This window comes from Aedes aegypti, chromosome 2, assembly GCF_002204515.2.
Source record: "Aedes aegypti strain LVP_AGWG chromosome 2, AaegL5.0 Primary Assembly, whole genome shotgun sequence".
Taxonomy (NCBI): domain Eukaryota; kingdom Metazoa; phylum Arthropoda; class Insecta; order Diptera; family Culicidae; genus Aedes; species Aedes aegypti.
This window is the reverse complement of record NC_035108.1, coordinates 73,689,543-73,707,245: the sequence shown is the minus strand read 5'-3', so window position 1 is coordinate 73,707,245 and position 17,703 is coordinate 73,689,543. Positions and strand designations below refer to the sequence as shown.

The following is a 17,703-nucleotide window of genomic DNA, read 5'->3' as shown; positions in this document are numbered from 1 at the left end:
TTATGAGGCCCACAATAGAACACATTTTCCTATGGGAAGCGTGCGGGTGGTCATCGGTTTTTCAGTTCTGTTGCCTAAACGGTAAAAGATACCACTTTGGCGTCTATGGACGAAAGTTAGAGTATGGATTGATGAAACAAAAAATATTTTTTTGAAAATTTTTCATGATACAGACGATAGATTTTTCGCTATTTTTCCGACAATTTTCTCCATGGTGAAAAATTTTCCGAGAAATGTTTTTCTTTTCATATTTTTAATAGATTGCTGAGAAAATTTCCTTTCGATTTCACTAAAACCTTTTGTTCTACGATGCATAGTTCAGGAAACATGAATTTTCAAAGTTTGAGGTATATAGAGAAATCGTTAAAATTCATCTATAGTTTTCCGGGAAAATAGGCCACTATAATTTTTTTGAATTTCACTTTTGGTCATGTATCCACGAGCCCTACCTCTGGTAAAAATTTCATGCAAATCGGAGAACCTCCGGCCCAAACCTGTCCGATAATAAAAAAAAAATGCCCACCAGTAAAAATTTACCGGAATCTGTGAAACAAACTTAGAGAGTTCATTTGCCAAACAATGCTTAAAATATTCCTTCATTCCGTTGCTGTCAATTCCAAAGCATTTCAAGTTTATTGGCATGTATGCAGGAGATATAAGCAAATATGTCATTGCAGCATTGGTTTTTGAAGGATATTTTATTAGAATTTAGCTTCAATCCATCTCAACTGAACGAATCACAAAGGAACAAATTTTTAAAATACATATATTTAAAATGTCCAGCTGAGGGGCCCTAGGACTGGCTTCCATTTTTTCCAGCATTTATATTCAATTTCAAGTAGAACGCGCAACTTTGGATGGGACTTTGGATCATGTGTTCACTGCTGTCTCATGCTGGAAAACCTATAAGAATATTAAATGAAAAACTGCTTTTTTTTTAAATGTATTTCTTTCACTAACCTTCGTTTGCCGTTTGCCTTCCAAACCCATTGTCATACGGTGTCATTGTCAAAACTGTTTTCCATAACCGCATTGATTACTGTGTTTTGAAGATTTCATCGAGCATCAAATGAGTCAAAGATATTGATCAAAGATCGATCAAAGAGCTCCAAGATTATATTGGGTTATTCGATCCATATCTTTCTCAGATGATCAAATGATGAGATGAAATGCAATGCCTGAGTGAAAGTCTCTTACTTGAACACTATGTCATTTATAAGCTTTGATTTGATTTGAGAAAGAAATCCTAAACATTTAATATCTTATCATTAATCTAGAAACAAGTTTTATCTATTTTTCTTACAAATAACGCAACGTCTTCTAATTACAGAAATTTTACATGAATGGATATATGTTTATAACGAAAAAAAAAAACATCTCTGAACGGACCTGGTGTAGGACACACGTCGAGAACCTGGGATCGCATCCCATTCTGGAGGTAGTCACTTATGACTCAAAAAGTAATAGTGGCGACTTCATTTGGAAGGGAAGTGAAGCTGTTGGTCTCGTTAACAAAGACAAACAAAAAGAATTGATGTAATGCCCATTTAAACTATGTAAGACGCCTAAAAATTGGCACAAGAAAAAAATTTAAAAAATAAAAAAAAAGGTCATATTTCAAACACTTATAGAAGAATTGAATGCGTGTCTTAAAACAATCTTCAGTATGAATAAGGTTTTACGTTTATTCTACAGAAACAAATAGTAACATGGTCTTATTATCTTTTCAATCTAAAACTTCAGAAAATTGGTGTCAACATAACACTGAAAAAAATTGTTGCGACATCTACGATTTTACACGGTTTGGTGTGGTTTTTTGTACGAATCCGCAACTATCTTACTATATGTAAAGGAATTTGAATATTCACAGCTGTCACATTTGAATGCAACTGCTTCACTGTCGTCTACTTTCTAGCAGTTTATATCTGTTCCCGACGTCGCGGAGTCAAATTTATCGAATAGCTCATAAATTTGAATATGAAACATTTAAAAGTTCGCGAAAAATGTATACAAACAAACGTTCGTTTAGTGCACCATTGTTTATTTACGAGATATATTTTTTTTTTGTAAAACTTTACCATAACTCTCATACACAAACATTTCCCAGTAACAACGACTCGTTCTAGATAACTGATAACAAAATATCGCAGCTTGTTTTAAAATATGAATAGACTTTGATTTTATAATTAATAATACCACTACAAATGGATCAAGCCAGTTCTTCTAATTCTAAAACATGCTTCAATGAATTTCAATATCGGGAAAGGCAGAAAAGAAACAGTAGGTGACGTTTTAAAATTACATATTGCTATTGTTTGTCAAACAATAATCATCCATAAATTTATATTCAAAATGCATTTAATGCGTCTAGTATCATAAGTGTTTGGTACTAAAAACTAGTTTTAAGGTTCTGTATTGTCATTTCTTCTCAATTTTTTTGGGGGGTCCAAGCCCATGGTTCGGGGGGGCCAGGCCCCCCCTGGCCCCTCCCTATTTACGCCAATGACTGTAGTATTGACTGGTCCGCAGGATATGATAAACTGCACTGCCGTTGTAAAGTTTCCAAAAACGCCCATTTGCCCTAAATTCCTCGCGGCGAATAGCCCAGGAAAGGAACAACTGCGTTTGATGAACTACCGCAATGTTATCTTCCATAAGAATGAGGAGAGCAAAACCACGGTTTCCTCCGGGGAACATCGCGTGTCCTTTTGAGCAAATCCGTTAATATATCGCAAAAATTGTTTGTACACAAATGTCCAAAAAGCTGTGGAGCGTGAGTCCCTGATGTTCTGAATTTGCTCAGGGGGGCAGATTATTGATGCGCGCATTAGTTTTCTCTCTTGCTTTCCCGCTATGACGTCACTTTCAACTCTGCATAAGAACAGCAGGAGAATAGAAGATAAAACTAATTGACTGTTTAACGATAAACTTGCGACGACCGACGCGCCACCGTATTTCATATAACGGAGGTTATTAGAACTAACTTGGAGGTGATGATTTGGAGGTTATTTGGCAATTTAGAGGTTAAAATCACCTCCAAACACTAGCGATTTAGCGGTGGGATGTTGACGTTTGATCACGAATAGCACGCATCAATGAGTAAAGGCTCTCCGCGATTTCGTTGTTGTGTTATAAAACTCTACATGTAGCAGTAAAATCGCAGCGATTGTTTGTTGATATCGCCGTAAAAATCGCGTTGATTTGGGTGATCCAAATCCACACCTCAAATCTTCAAGAGCACACATCTAAAGAACCAGACTCCATTTAAGCTGAAAACTCTATCGATTGGTTACTCGATGGCCAGCTTGAACCGCTGTCGGGTTTGCTAGATTTGTGCTCTTGAAATTCTGAGGTATGCCTTCGATTTATATCCACCTTAAACAAGGAAGATGCATACATTATTTAATATCAAAAAATGAATCTAGGTTTATTCACGCTGTATACCACACCACCAACTCCTCTCTACTCTTATAACGAGACATAATTTCCTCACGACCCCCAATTAAAAAAAAAGGGAATATTGATAATATATTATTACAAGTATTGGAATTTGGCCGCAAGGCAAAGATCTTAACCTTTTCAATACCGACATCAAGTTTCAAAATTCTCTAGTTTCGCCATCGTTCAATCGATTTTGATGATTTGTTTAAGTAAAAGTCACAAATCAGTTATAAATTTGATTCATGCATTGCATGCACCATCAAAATTGGTTCCGGATTTAGATTCAAGTTTGGTGGGGTACCTAGGGTATTTCACAATAGAAAAGCGCAAAAAAAAATTTTTTTTTGATTGTCGCACATCTTAATCTAAAGAGAAAATAAAATAAGCCAAAAATTAAATTTAGCTCATTGAAAGACGGATTGTCTGAACGAACATTGGTGAACTTTTCAATCTTATTTGCGGTTCTCTATGCTATGGCGCGGTAAATGGCTGGGCATGGCGTACCATTGGTACCTCGCGTACCTGCAGGAATAAAATAGACCCCTTTGTGCGGTCCTTAGCCTCTTGCCCAGCAACTCCTATCCCTACCTCCTCGTGGTACTGGCCGGGGTACGAGTAACCTTGGGGAAGATCGGGTAACCAACCCCCGGTGGGAACTTTGGTCGTATGCTGACAGGGAAGGGGGGGTTTGCTTTTGCAAACCTGGAGCGTCTGTACTCCACGTTAGGAGCGGCTCACAACAGCGTCTGTTCCCCATGTCAGGGGCGGCTGATCATCGTCCGAGTGCCAGAGAAGGACTCTAAGCTAAACTGCGCACTATGGCCCTCCGAACATTTAGGGGGAATGGTCCTCCGGAAATCCGGGGTTGGTGTTAGGCCCTGCGAGCCAGCCGTAAAAACACATCAGCACAGGAACGTCAACGAGAGAATACGGACCGGAACAATCGGCAAAGACCACAGCGACGAAAATGGACTAGCGATTGGAAACTCGGTACGTGGAACTGCAAATCTCTCAACTTCATTGGAAGTACTCGCATACTCTCCGATGTACTGAAGACCCGCGGTTTCGACATCGTAGCGCTGCAGGAGGTGTGCTGGACAGGAGCATTAGTGCGAACGTTTAGAGGTAATCATACCATCTACCAGAGCTGCGGCAACACACGCGAGCTGGGAACAGCTTTTATAGTGATGGGTGATATGCAAAGGCGCGTGATCGGGTGGTGGCCGATCAATGAACGAATGTGCAAGTTAAGAATCAAAGGCCGATTCTTTAACTTCAGCATAATCAACGTACATAGCCCACACTCCGGAAGCACTGATGATGACAAGGACGCATTTACGACCGCGAGTACGACCGCTGCCCAAGCCACGACGTCAAGATCATCATAGGAGATTTTAATGCTCAGGTTGGCCAGGAGGAGGAGTTCAGACCGACGATTGGAAAGTTCAGCGCCCACCGGCTGACGAACGAGAACGGCCTACGACTGATAGATTTTGCCGCCTCCAAGAACATGGCCATTCGTAGCACCTATTTCCAGCACAGCCTCCCGTATCGGTACACCTGGAGATCACCTCAGCAGACAGAATCGCAAATCGACCACGTTTTGATCGATGGACGGCACTTCTCCGACATAACCGACGTCAGAACCTATCGTGGCGCCAACATTGACTCCGACCACTACCTGGTGATGGTGAAACTGCGCCCAAAACTATCCGTCATCAACAATGTACGGTACCGACGCCCGCCCCGGTACAATCTCGAGCGGCTGAAACAACCGGATGTCGCCAATGCGTACGCGCAGCATCTCGAGGCAGCGTTGCCGGACGAGGGCGAGCTCGATAGGGCCCCTCTTGAGGACTGCTGGAGGACAGTCAAAGCAGCCATTAACGACGCTGCCGAAAGCGTTGTCGGATATGTGGAACGGAGCTCAAGAAACGATTGGTTCGACGAGGAGTGCCAGGAGGTTTTAGAGGAGAAGAATGCAGCGCGGGCTGCAATGCTGCAGCATGGTACGCGGCAAAACGTGGAACGATACAGACTGAAGCGGAAACAGCAAACCCGCCTATTCCGGGACAAAAAGCGCCGCCTGGAAGAGGTGGAATGCCAAGAGATGGAGTTGCTGTACCGTTCTCAAGAAACGCGGAAGTTCTATCAGAAGCTCAACACATCCCGCAAAGGCTTCGTGCCGCGAGCTGAGATGTGCCGGGATAAGGATGGGAGCATCTTGACGGACGGACGCGAGGTGATCGAAAGGTGGAAGCAGCACTACGATGAACACCTGAATGGCGCAGAGAACACAGGCACAGAAGGTCAGGACAGCGAAGGCGATGGCTACGTCAGCACAGCGGATAGCGGAAATCAACCAGCTCCCACGATGGGGGAAGTTAAGGATGCCATTCAACAGCTCAAGAACAACAAAGCCGCTGGCAAGGATGGTATCGGAGCCGAACTCATCAAGATGGGCCCGGACAGGTTGGCCGCTTGTCTGCATCGGCTGATAGTCAGAATCTGGGAAACGGAACAGCTACCGGAGGAGTGGAAGCAAGGCGTTATATGCCCTATCTACAAAAAGGGCGACAAACTGGAGTGTGAAAATTATCGTGCAATCACCATCCTAAACGCCGCCTATAAAGTGCTATCCCAGATTCTCTTCCGTCGTCTATCACCTATAGCAAACGAGTTCGTGGGAAGTTATCAAGCAGGTTTCATCGACGGCCGCTCGACAACGGACCAGATCTTTTCCGTGCGGCAAATCCTCCAGAAATGCCGTGAGTACCAGGTCCCTACGCACCATTTGTTCATCGATTTCAAGGCGGCATACGATAGTATCGACCGCATAGAGCTATGGAAAATCATGGACGAGAACAGCTTTCCCGGGAAGCTCACAAGATTGATCAGAGCAACGATGGACGGTGTGCAAAACTGCGTGAAGATCTCGGGCGAACACTCCAGTTCGTTCGAGTCTCGGCGGGGACTACGACAGGGCGATGGACTTTCGTGCCTGTTGTTCAATATTGCGCTTGAAGGTGTCATGCGGAGAGCCGGACTTAACAGTCGAGGCACGATTTTCACGAGATCCGGACAATTTGTTTGCTTCGCGGACGACATGGATATTATTGGGAGAAAATTTGAAACGGTGGCAGATTTGTTCACCCGCCTGAAACGCGAAGCAACAAGAGTCGGGCTAATGGTGAATGCGTCGAAAACAAAGTACATGCTGGTTGGCGGAACTGAGCGCGACAGGACCCGCCTAGGAAGCAGTGTTACGATAGACGGGGATACCTTCGAGGTGGTGGACGAGTTCGTCTACCTCGGATCCTTGTTGACGGCTGACAACAATGTTAGTCGGGAAATACGAAGGCGCATCATCAGCGGAAGTCGTGCCTACTATGGGCTCCAGAAGAAACTGCGGTCAAGAAAGATTCACCCCCGCACCAAATGCACGATGTACAAAACGCTCATAAGACCGGTAGTCCTCTATGGGCATGAGGCGTGGACTATGCTCGAGGAGGACTTGCAAGCTCTTGGGGTTTTCGAACGCCGAGTGCTAAGGACGATCTTCGGCGGCGTGCAGGAGAACGGCGTGTGGCGGCGAAGGATGAACCACGAGCTCGCTCAACTCTACGGCGAACCCAGTATCGTGAAGGTAGCTAAAGCTGGAAGGATACGCTGGGCAGGGCATGTTGCAAGAATGCCGGACAACAACCCTGTAAAGATGGTGTTCGCCACGAATCCGGTCGCAACAAGAAGGCGTGGGGCGCAGCGAGCTAGGTGGATTGATCAGGTACACCAGGACCTGGAGAGCGTGGGTCACAGTCGAGGATGGAGAGAAGCGGCCATGAACCGAGGGAATTGGCGAAATATTGTTGGCGAGGCTTTATCAAGATAATTGATGTAAAGCCATATAAGTAAGTAAGTATGCTATGTAGTCCAGGTTCAAAACTTTTTTTTTTCGAAATTTTCAAATATTTTTAATGATACTCTCGAGGCTCAAAATTTAGTGAAAATGTGTCAGTTTTAAACAAAGAATCTGAAAATGAGGTAATATCAACAATCCTTAATTCTTCCAGAAATCGTCCAGAAATTCCTGCACATATTTTGGAATAGGATCATTTCTTCAGTATTTGCTCTACAAAATAATAGAAATACCTTCAGTATTTTCTACAAGGTTTACTCTAAAAGTTTGCATTCATCCAGATTTGATCCCTCCAAGAATTAATTCACAGTTTATGCAAGGCTTTTCCAGAAAATTTATTAGGAACTTCTAAATTAACCCCAACAGGCAATCCTGGTTAAGTTGCTGTCGCAATATCGCTTGGAGTTTATTACTTTTGCAGTTCTTTTAAATTTATCTTGATTGATTTCTTAGGTATGTGTCGATGGATTTTTTTAAATTTAATTTAATTCAATACTCCAGCAAACACTAAAGCAAATATTTCAGTGATTCCTCTGTTCTACTTATTTTTCTTCTTCTTTCTGGCGTTATGTTCCATCTGGGACATAGTCTGCTTCTTAGTTTAGTGTTTTCATGATCACTTATCGACTTGTGTCCCCAATCACATTCATTCAAGCCACAAAGCATAAAGTACAGCAAAAAAATATGAATATCATTATTCCATGTTTTATGGTATATATTAGCATAACATCACATCCAAATGATTAAAAAAAATTGTTAGGCATTTCTAAAAATGAAATTAATTTCAATATTTTTTCGAAATTTTTTTAAATGTTTAAAACTGCTTTTCGACCCACTTCTTAGGTTTAACATTTAAATTAAACGCACTCATTGCATTATGTGAGTGTCAGATATGTTGAAATGAAACCTTATAAAGTTACTAAGAAGATTTCAAACAAACAGAAAAGGGTCTTACCAAAACATGTAAGGATTCCACTGAGCAACGCTAAGGTTTACATATGGTAAAGGATTTAAAAAGACGTTTTTTATGCCTATTGTCAAATTTCCAGCTTTTGACTAGAAAAAAAAAACAACTTAAACGTGTATTCCGCGAAACAAATTCAAAAATTTCGTTTCGTTTCGAAAAATTCCGTGAGATATTTGATTTCGTATCGAGTTACACGAAACATTTTTTAATTTCGTTTCGTTTCGTCATTATCAGCGCAAGATATTCCGCGTATCGTTTCGTTTCGTATCGACATGGAAAAAATCCATATCGCATACCCTTACCTAATGTACACATTAACGGTTCATTCACAAATTTCATAACAAAATTCATACCTCGTTGACATTTTTAGGTTTTTTTTTTTAATTTCAGAATAATCTCAAATGAGTCAAAATTGAGGCCAACAATTTTTTAAGACACATCGGCTGGAGACACGATCAAAGTTGAATAGTAAAATGATAACAAATCTCGTTACCAGGTTATCATCATTTGATAACTGATTTTGTTATCAGCTTGGCTGAATTAACAGCCAACATAACAAAAATGAGAACTCAAATTTGTTTGCCGAATAACAAAGTAACAGTCAATTATGTTATCATTGAGATCAAGTTGATAACTAAATTTCGAATTTTATGGTCATAAATCAGAGAAAAATTTTGAGAGATGAATGTTTTGGATTTAACTAACGCTCCAAATAATTTTACAGAATTTTATATGATTAAAAGTCAACTTTGTTTAATAACACACGCTTTATAAAAACGTTATAGAAAATATGTCTAATAACATATTTTGTTATCAACCTGTTATTAAAAATATCTTCCATGGATACAAGTGCTACTTTTCCATGATTTTTTTTTCCAAAAGTTATTTCCCCGAATGCCCCATTTGCACATTAAATGGTCTTGGTAAAATTTAAATTTCTCCAACAGCTTCTTCGAAATTCCTCCAACAATTCCTTCAGAAATTTCTTTAAAAATTGTACCAGTAATACTTCAATATATTTTTCACAAGTTCTGGGATACCTATTAGCATTCAACACACTAGTCAGATTCTATGACATTTCACCGATTCCCGGAAATCATATCCCAGAATGACCCATTTCCCGGAATGCCAATTCCCGGAATGCACCAAAAATAAACTTTTGCGGATTCTGTTTTTTTTACTGATGATTAACAAGAGCCCTAACATTCGTAGCGATTAACGCGCAACTGTTCAGCAAGACCTCAGCCAAATATCGCAGGTTGCAATTCCACCAATCAAGATTTTTTCTGGATTGGAAAATTCTACCTTCAAGGGCATGGAGTTGCTTTGTCAATTGGCGAAGAATATTCTCAGTTAATGAATGTGGGAACGCTAAAAATGAACATTGAGCCAAGAAGTAGGCTTTGTCGCAATTGAAACGTCATGCCAGAAAGAAAAAGAAGAAGAAGATGATAACTAACTGAAACACTATCACAGTATAACATTCAGATTAGTGTCTTATTCCAAAAGTGCGGATGGAGTTGAAGGAAGCGTCACAAGCCTTACAACATTGACAAGAAGGGAGTTGCTCCATATGTCAAAATTGTGCGTGACATAATTTGTGTATAATCCAGGGTTGTGAAAAGTCATGGAATTCACGCTACAGTAGCCAAGCAGAGCAAATCGCAGTCAGCGAAACCAGTGAAATTCATGCCTATCGCTGCTGTAGGCAAAATGCCTAGAATTTAATACAACACCCATTGCTAAAGGGCAACCCGAAACTACTGTATAAAAATAGAATTTTTCCAGAGAATTTCCCGCATTTTCAGCCTTCGATGATTTAGTGCACTCAAAATAGGCTACTTGACGTGAATCATGTATTCAAACTACTGTAGTGAAAAGAGCTATGAGAGTTTCACGAAATTCAAGTCTACTACTACTAATAACTCAACAGAATAACCTTAGTTTGAAAGAAGGGACAATTTATGATGTTTAATATTAGCAGCCTTCTTGCCAAAAATGCTTCTGTCGGTATAATTCGGAAGAACAGCAAGTTTTCAAAAGAAGGGTGATTCTCTATGAAAATAACAGTAGCTTTGATTGGAATTCATGTTGATGGATTTGTTTATTATTACATTATTATTTGTTTTAATAGCATAACTCGAAAGAACAGCCTATGTATGAAAGAAGAACAATTATACAATGAAAATAAAGAAACTGTGGACAATAATATATATTCCAGAATAACATGAAATAGACTGAACAAAAAGTTTCTCACAGACTGCACATAGATGGTACAGAGGTTTAAAATGTCTTGAGATTATTTAGTCTTAAAGTAAGTCTACAGTTGGAAATCTTTCAAAGGGATATGAGATCTAGAAAATTTGGTGAATTTGGTTTGAAAAACAAAAATCCCACCCGTTCAAAATTTCGATCTAATAAAACATCTAGCCCAACCCTTAACCTCGCTCACGAACTGAGAATATGGTGGATAAAATTATTACTACATTACGTTTCTTTTGATAGTTTTCTGTTTTGAGGTTTCCACCAAGTTCTATCGCAGGTTTGAGTATCATTGTATCATTGAACGAAACCAGTCAATCAAAGTATGCTAGTAGGGTACAAAGCTTTGAAAAACATCCGAAAACAATAGCCTATCGATGATGCTTTGTGAAACTCAGTAATGTGACAGCTGCGGAATGTAGAACGGAATGTTATCTTTACAGTTGTAATATATTTCAAAATTACTTTCCCAAAGGATTTTTTTTGGGATTCGCTGGAATATGTCTTATTAATGTTCTACTATTAGTCAAATCAGAATATCAAAATAGAATAGAATCAACGTTATAATCGTGCTGCCTGTTGCTAAATTATTAAATTTTTAAAAAGTTTAATTCATCATAACAAAATTGCTGTGGGTGAAAGTAAGCATTGAAATATCGATGAAGTATTACCACCGGGCGGGGTGATATTGGGCCTATGGGGTATCTTTGACAATTTTTCTCGATCAATCTCGTGGCTGGCATGAACGTCGAAAAGCTTATCTATGACAATATAGTGGCTATTCACAAAGTATTCATGGAACCCATCACATTGTTTTAATAATTCTGATATTATTTTCCTTTGAAAAATGGTATAGAACCAAAAAATATTTATATTAAGTGGTAATGAATAGTTTTCCGGGAAATGATTTTCCGGGAAATGGGTCATTCCGGGAAATGTCTTTCCGGGAAATGAGGTATCTGGGAAATGATTTCCGGGAAATTGTATAGAACCCACTAGTCAACATAATCAGTGGTTTTCAGAAATTGTGTTCTGGGAGACTTCAATTATTTTTGCGACAAGATCTCATGTAGGTTTTTTTTCAAAAGTTCACAAGCTTCACAAATTTCCAGCATCTGCTCTTAGAATTCATCCAAGAATTACTTGAGTGATTCGTATCAGATTCGATTAGAACGTATTTACTTTGACAATGAACTAATGTTTTGGAAATCGACCAAAAGTTTTTCTTAGAAAAACTTTTTTTTATTAAAAATTTATTTGAATAATAATTTCAATAAATCACAAAATATTGTCATAAAAAATCGTTTACTATCAAGATTCTAAGGTGAGAATTTAAAAATATTATAAATGGGATTTTTGGGTAATTAAAAATTTAAGTTTTATTTTTGAATTTTCTTGGAAAAAAATATACAACTATTTTTCCAGTGAATATTTTTTTTTTCATGTGTTCCAAACGGTTCACTACAACTTTTTAATAGAACATTTTACTCTTAAACCATCGGTTTCGGAGTTCGAATTTTTCAAAGAAATTACACGCAAAAAATATAGGCCATTTTCAAAAGTTATTCTTGAGTTAAAATGATCGATTTTTCTATGGAAAACACTTATTCTACAATACTCAAACCATGTGCAAAATTTACTGCAAATCGAAGATGGTCGAGTTCTGTGACTGACTGATTTGACATAGAATTCGTCATTACAAAATTTATTGGTGCAATTTTGCTACTATGCTTTTACTGGTGGATGAATTGAAAGTTCTTTTTGACGTGTATTCGCGTTACATTTGTGAAACTTTCTGTTGAAAGCTTAGCAGAAGATGTCTTGCTTGCATTATTTTTGACACAATTACTGGCGAAATGCAGGAAGGCACTGGAATGGGGAAATTAAGAAGTTTTATTCAGTCAAAAAGCTTTTCAACATTATTGTATCCTGAATCTGAACATACTTGTGTTATGAATCTTGGAAACATTTGAACTTGGGCTAAGACGAAATTTTTGATGAAGTCAAGGCAGATATTTTGAAGGAACTGGTTTTAAACTTCTTCCGGAAACGTCTAAGGACCTTTTTTGGTAATTTTGTTTGACGAAATGCATGTGAATTAATCTGGTGAAGTTTTGATGAAATTATTGGGGAAGTTTCTCGAGGATATTAGCGTGATACATTTATTGTGGGAAAATGTTTATAAGAGAATATTCTAACTATTTTAATAGCTGAGATATTTCTTGTTGACATTTTTAAAAAATTATCAAATGAAGATTCATTTCTTAAAGTTTATGATGAAATATTCAATTATAACACCTTGAATCACTATAAAAATACGTCAATTATTGCTTCTAGAATCCTGTCAGAATTTCTTCATTGAACTTCTGGTTTCAACATGGATTTATCAGAAATTTCTGTAATAATTCCGCCAATTAATTTTATCTGAATCTTATTCTTAAATGCTGTTCAATGTTCTAAAATGAAGCTTCTTCTACGAATAGCTGTAAATTTCTTAAACATCTCGAAAAATGCTTACAAATTTTTCTCCACATAAATTTATTTGTGAATTGCTAAAGAAATTCCGGGTTTTTATTGATTTGAAAATATTCCTTTAAGTAGATTTCATTACCATTTTTACAATCGATAAATAAAAATAACAAGGATTTCTAGGTAATTTTTATCAAATTTTCAATACGATTTCCTAGACACATTTTTATTAAAATATTTTTTACAGAAAAGATCTACTGATTAAAAATAAATGGTTGCTATGAAAAAAAGTGGCCAATTTGGATATATATATTTCAAAAAAAAAACAATACATTTTTCTTTATTTTAACGATGGGGATATATAATTAAATGTAGACCTATTATATGAATGGATTAAACTGAATACGAAGCGTTTTATACTTGCATGCTGAGTTACCAAAACCGGTGCTTCTACCCTATTTCATGTATTTTATTTTAAAAGAGAAATGATGAATTATTTTTCATAACTATTTCCATGATGGACATTATTAACAGAATGTCCTAAAAAAACCTGGAGTAATCATGTTTGGATTAAATCTTTAGTTTCTAGCAAAAAATGAATTGTTGAATTTTTAACGTAGTAGACTGGAGAACAATCCTAAAGTTGTATCCAGCATGTTCCTTTTGATTTTTAGCTAAATAAAAAGGAACATTTTTGACGTATATGACTTCTATAGAAATTTATTTATATTTTTGAGATGAATAAAGTTTCTGGGCCGTTTTTCCTGAAAAAAAAAACTCCTAGAAGATTTTAACAGGATTCTTCGTAAGAGAATATCCGGAATTTCCAGTGGATTGCCTTGAAACATAAAAGTACAAAGTTAGGAAGCATTTCTGATGAAATTGCAGGTGGACGTTCTGATAAAATTTGGAACTTGAAGAAAATATTCGTTGGAATACAGAGAAATATTCCCGATACAATCCTTTGAGGTGTATATTTTGGAACTTCAAGAGGTAAAATAAAAAAACATAGAGTGAATAGTCATTTAGCTGCACAGACTGTTACTTAACACTAGACAACGGACAAGCATGCTCCAATAGCAGAGACTTGAAACATTACTGACGAAAAGTTTCAATGGCTGAAGCGGGGATCGAATCCACATCCCAAGTTGTAATGTGTTTATTGCCTGACGAAACCCACAAATGTGATACAATTCATGATAACATATCCGTTAATTTTTTTAGCATACTCTTGATGGGTGCCGAATGAGTGAAATGTTTTGTATTTGGTCATCTGAATATGTTGTATTCATGATCTGATTTTGATATCTTTTTCAATGTTCGTTCAGAGGTTTTCGAGAACTAGTAAACCCCTTGGAAGTCAATGACCGCGAGCGTAATTCGGCACAGCCTTCAAACCCACCTTGAAAATTAAACAGTCACAACCTCAATTTACGGTGCGCTTCGTATTGAATTAGGCGTAGCAAATTTAAATAACAATCGACTCCTGCTGGTTGACTGATTTCTGATTGAACTGTTGCACATCGCATCGGTCGGTTGTAAGCAGCCAACGGTACCAGCATGCAAATCACTCTCAGTCATCATCGAAGAAAACCCGACCGGTGGATTATAATAGAATGGTTACAGATTTTGTAATTTAGTGCATATGACTGGATTGACTGGTTATTAGTTAAAATTACGCTAGCACCCAATCAGTTTGATTCCCTCTATCAGTAAACTTAATAAAAAGAAAATTTTGAACAGAACGATGGTTCGCATAAACAAAAAAAATCGAATTTTGCCTCTGAACAGTTCGGATTCAGACAAATCTGAAGGCTATTCTACTGATCTCGCTCTTCTAGACATAGAAAAAGCATTCGACAGTGTTTGGCATGAAGGTTTGATTTTAAAATTGAAAAACTTTAATATTCCAACATACATTGTTAGAATAATCCAAAGTTATCTGCCAAATCGTACACTTCAGGTTAATTATCAGAACTCCAAATCTCAAAGACTTCCTGTTAGAGCTGGTGTTCTTCAAGGCAGCATTTTAGGACCAATATTATACAATATTTTCACATCTGACTCAGGTAACCTCAGGGATGGCAAAAATCTTTGTTTGCTGATGACACATGCCTCTCCACCAAAGAACGAAGCTTGCGTGTCATTTGTAGTAGATTGCAAAAAAAGTTTGGATATTTTTTCTCCATACTTCCAAAAATGGAAGATTTCTCCTAATGCTTCCAAAACTCAACTAATAATATTCCCACATAAAAAAGCTCTTTCAATATAATAGAGATAAATTTTGTGTTGTAATTCGCTGCTCGGGAAGGCATCCTGTGCAGCTGGTAACGGCAACGACTTTCATGGACCAGAGCCTTCTTGCCTTCCTCAGGCAAGAGCCTCAACCAAGAAACCGTTCTCACCAGAGGTCTTTCTTTCCCGAGCGCGGAGGACATTCACCTGGCCCTTTGATTTGTAACGAATGATTGATTTCTTACCGTTCCGTCCCCGGCAACAAACGACCGAATCAATTTCGGTGATTAATTCTTTTGAGACCAACAACTGAACGTTGTACGCTGGAACCCTTTCGATTTCCATTCCATTTCGCTTCATATGCAAATGTTCGCCAAATCTCGGCATGCATTAATCATATGCAAGAAAAAAATAATTTTACATCACCGCCGGGGGGAAAAGTGTGAGAAATTATAAATCACCTTCAGGAGTCAATTTGATACTTTCATTCTCGAAACCGATTGCATGGTGCGCGCTCTCTTGTCGTTGTTGTCCTCGATCAGTCAGAGGAGTCGGATTTCTCACCTTTTTCCCTCGTTTGCTTCTTGTTGTACCGTAATTCGGGGTATCATTGATCAGATTCTTTCGGGCCTTCCTTAGCCGAGTGGTTACAGTCCGTGGCTACAAAGCAAAGCTATGCTGAAGGTGTCTGAGTTTGATTCCCGGTCGGTCCAGGATCTTTTCGTAATGGAAAATTCCTTGACTTCCCTGGGCATAGAGTATAATCGTACCTGCCTCATGAGATACGAATGCGAAAATGGCAACTTTGGCAATGAAAGCTGTCAGTTAATAACTGTGGAAGTGCTCATAAGAACACTAAGATGAGAATCAGGCTCTGTCGCAGTGAGAACGTAATCCAAAAAAAGAAGATTGATCAGTTTCATGGAAAATTTCTTTAACATTTTACATAGAAATAGTTTTTTATTCTCAAAACAAGCACAAAGAAGTGCATTCAACTCACCTGTGACAATTTTGAACTGCAACTGTATTTGAAATGAAGTATGTTGTTAGCAAAATAGTTATATTGTCGGTTTCATAGACAACAAAACGCGCCGCCAACTTTCAAACATACCAACAAAAACGTCGCCAGCAAACGAATCAAAGCAGGTTATTTGCCGTTATGTTGGTAAGACTGGTGAAACGTCGAATTAGCAGCGGAAGGTTGGCTGGCGACGGTTTCACCGGCGACGATTACAAATAGTCGCGTCCGATAAGGTGCGAAATTTACAATAAAAGCTCAATTTAGTTTTACTGAATTACGATGCCTAACAAAGAACACCTAGATATAAAAAATGAAAGTAATGTTTGCATTCATACTAATAAGTTGATAAATTTACGCAGATACTATTAAAAAAACCTTTTTTTTGTAAGCTGAGATGCTCCAAAGCATCATTAATGCATTGAAAATGTGTCAACGAAAAATGTTGATCTGATCTCTTTACCAAGTATGTAATTCCGATCAATGAAACCCCGTTCCACGGTACGTTCATTCAACGCAGGTAGCAAATTTCATTGAACAGGTATCGGGGAACGCAGTCAGTAAAGTAGGTTCGCTGCTGAAAGGGTGTCTCGTTTTGGGATGCAACAAACATTATAGAATTGTGCGAGCGTTTCTTTTTTCGTCCCATTGGAAGCAACATACGGTGGAACATAATATGCAAATTAATTACATTGTTGCGAGAGAGGTCTTCTACCTGGGATGAAATTATTCAAATGTGATTCTGTAACGGGCACAGCGGGTTCGGAACGCTGAAATATATTGAAATTTTTCACCATTGAAAAAAGAAACCAAACTTTTTTGCAATATCCTACTGATGACACGCAGGCTTCTTCCTTTAGCGTGAAGGTCTGTGTTATCTGCAAACAAAGATTTTTGACATCCCTGAGGTAACTCAGACCTGAAGTTTTGATAACTAACCTGAAGTGTACGATTTGACAGATAACTTTGAATTATTCTAACAATGTATGTTGGAAAATTAAAGTTTTTTAATTTTACGATCTAGCCTTCATGCCAAACACTGTCGAATGCTTTTTCTATGTCTAGAAGAGCAAGACCAGTAAAATAGCCTGCAGATTTGCTGGAACGATTCAAATTTGTTTCATGTAAAAGTTGACAAGTGGTCAAATGTTCATGTCGGAATCCAAACTGTTTATTGGCAAAAATTGAATTTTCATTGATGTAGAAGATCATCTTGTTCAAAATGACTTTTTAAAAAGTTTACTGGTGGAAGAACGCAAACTGATTGGACGATAGCTAGAAGCTTCTGCAGGATTTTTGTCTGGTTTTAAAATTGGAACAACCTTTGCATTTGTTAAATATATCAACTAAAAATGATAAGCTACTTTCTGGAAGTTTCTTGATGAGGATGTAGTG

General features: G+C 38.1%; 1 long non-coding RNA gene across 1 annotated transcript; it reads right to left on the bottom strand.

The window, feature by feature from the left end:
• Nucleotides 1-679: 679 nt before the first annotated feature.
• Nucleotides 680-1,180, bottom strand: LOC110675097. The gene is made up of 2 exons (XR_002499276.1): nt 961-1,180; nt 680-903 (listed from the first exon to the last, which is right to left on the bottom strand). It is a non-coding gene; the product is annotated as an uncharacterized LOC110675097 (long non-coding RNA).
• Nucleotides 1,181-17,703: the final 16,523 nt, after the last annotated feature.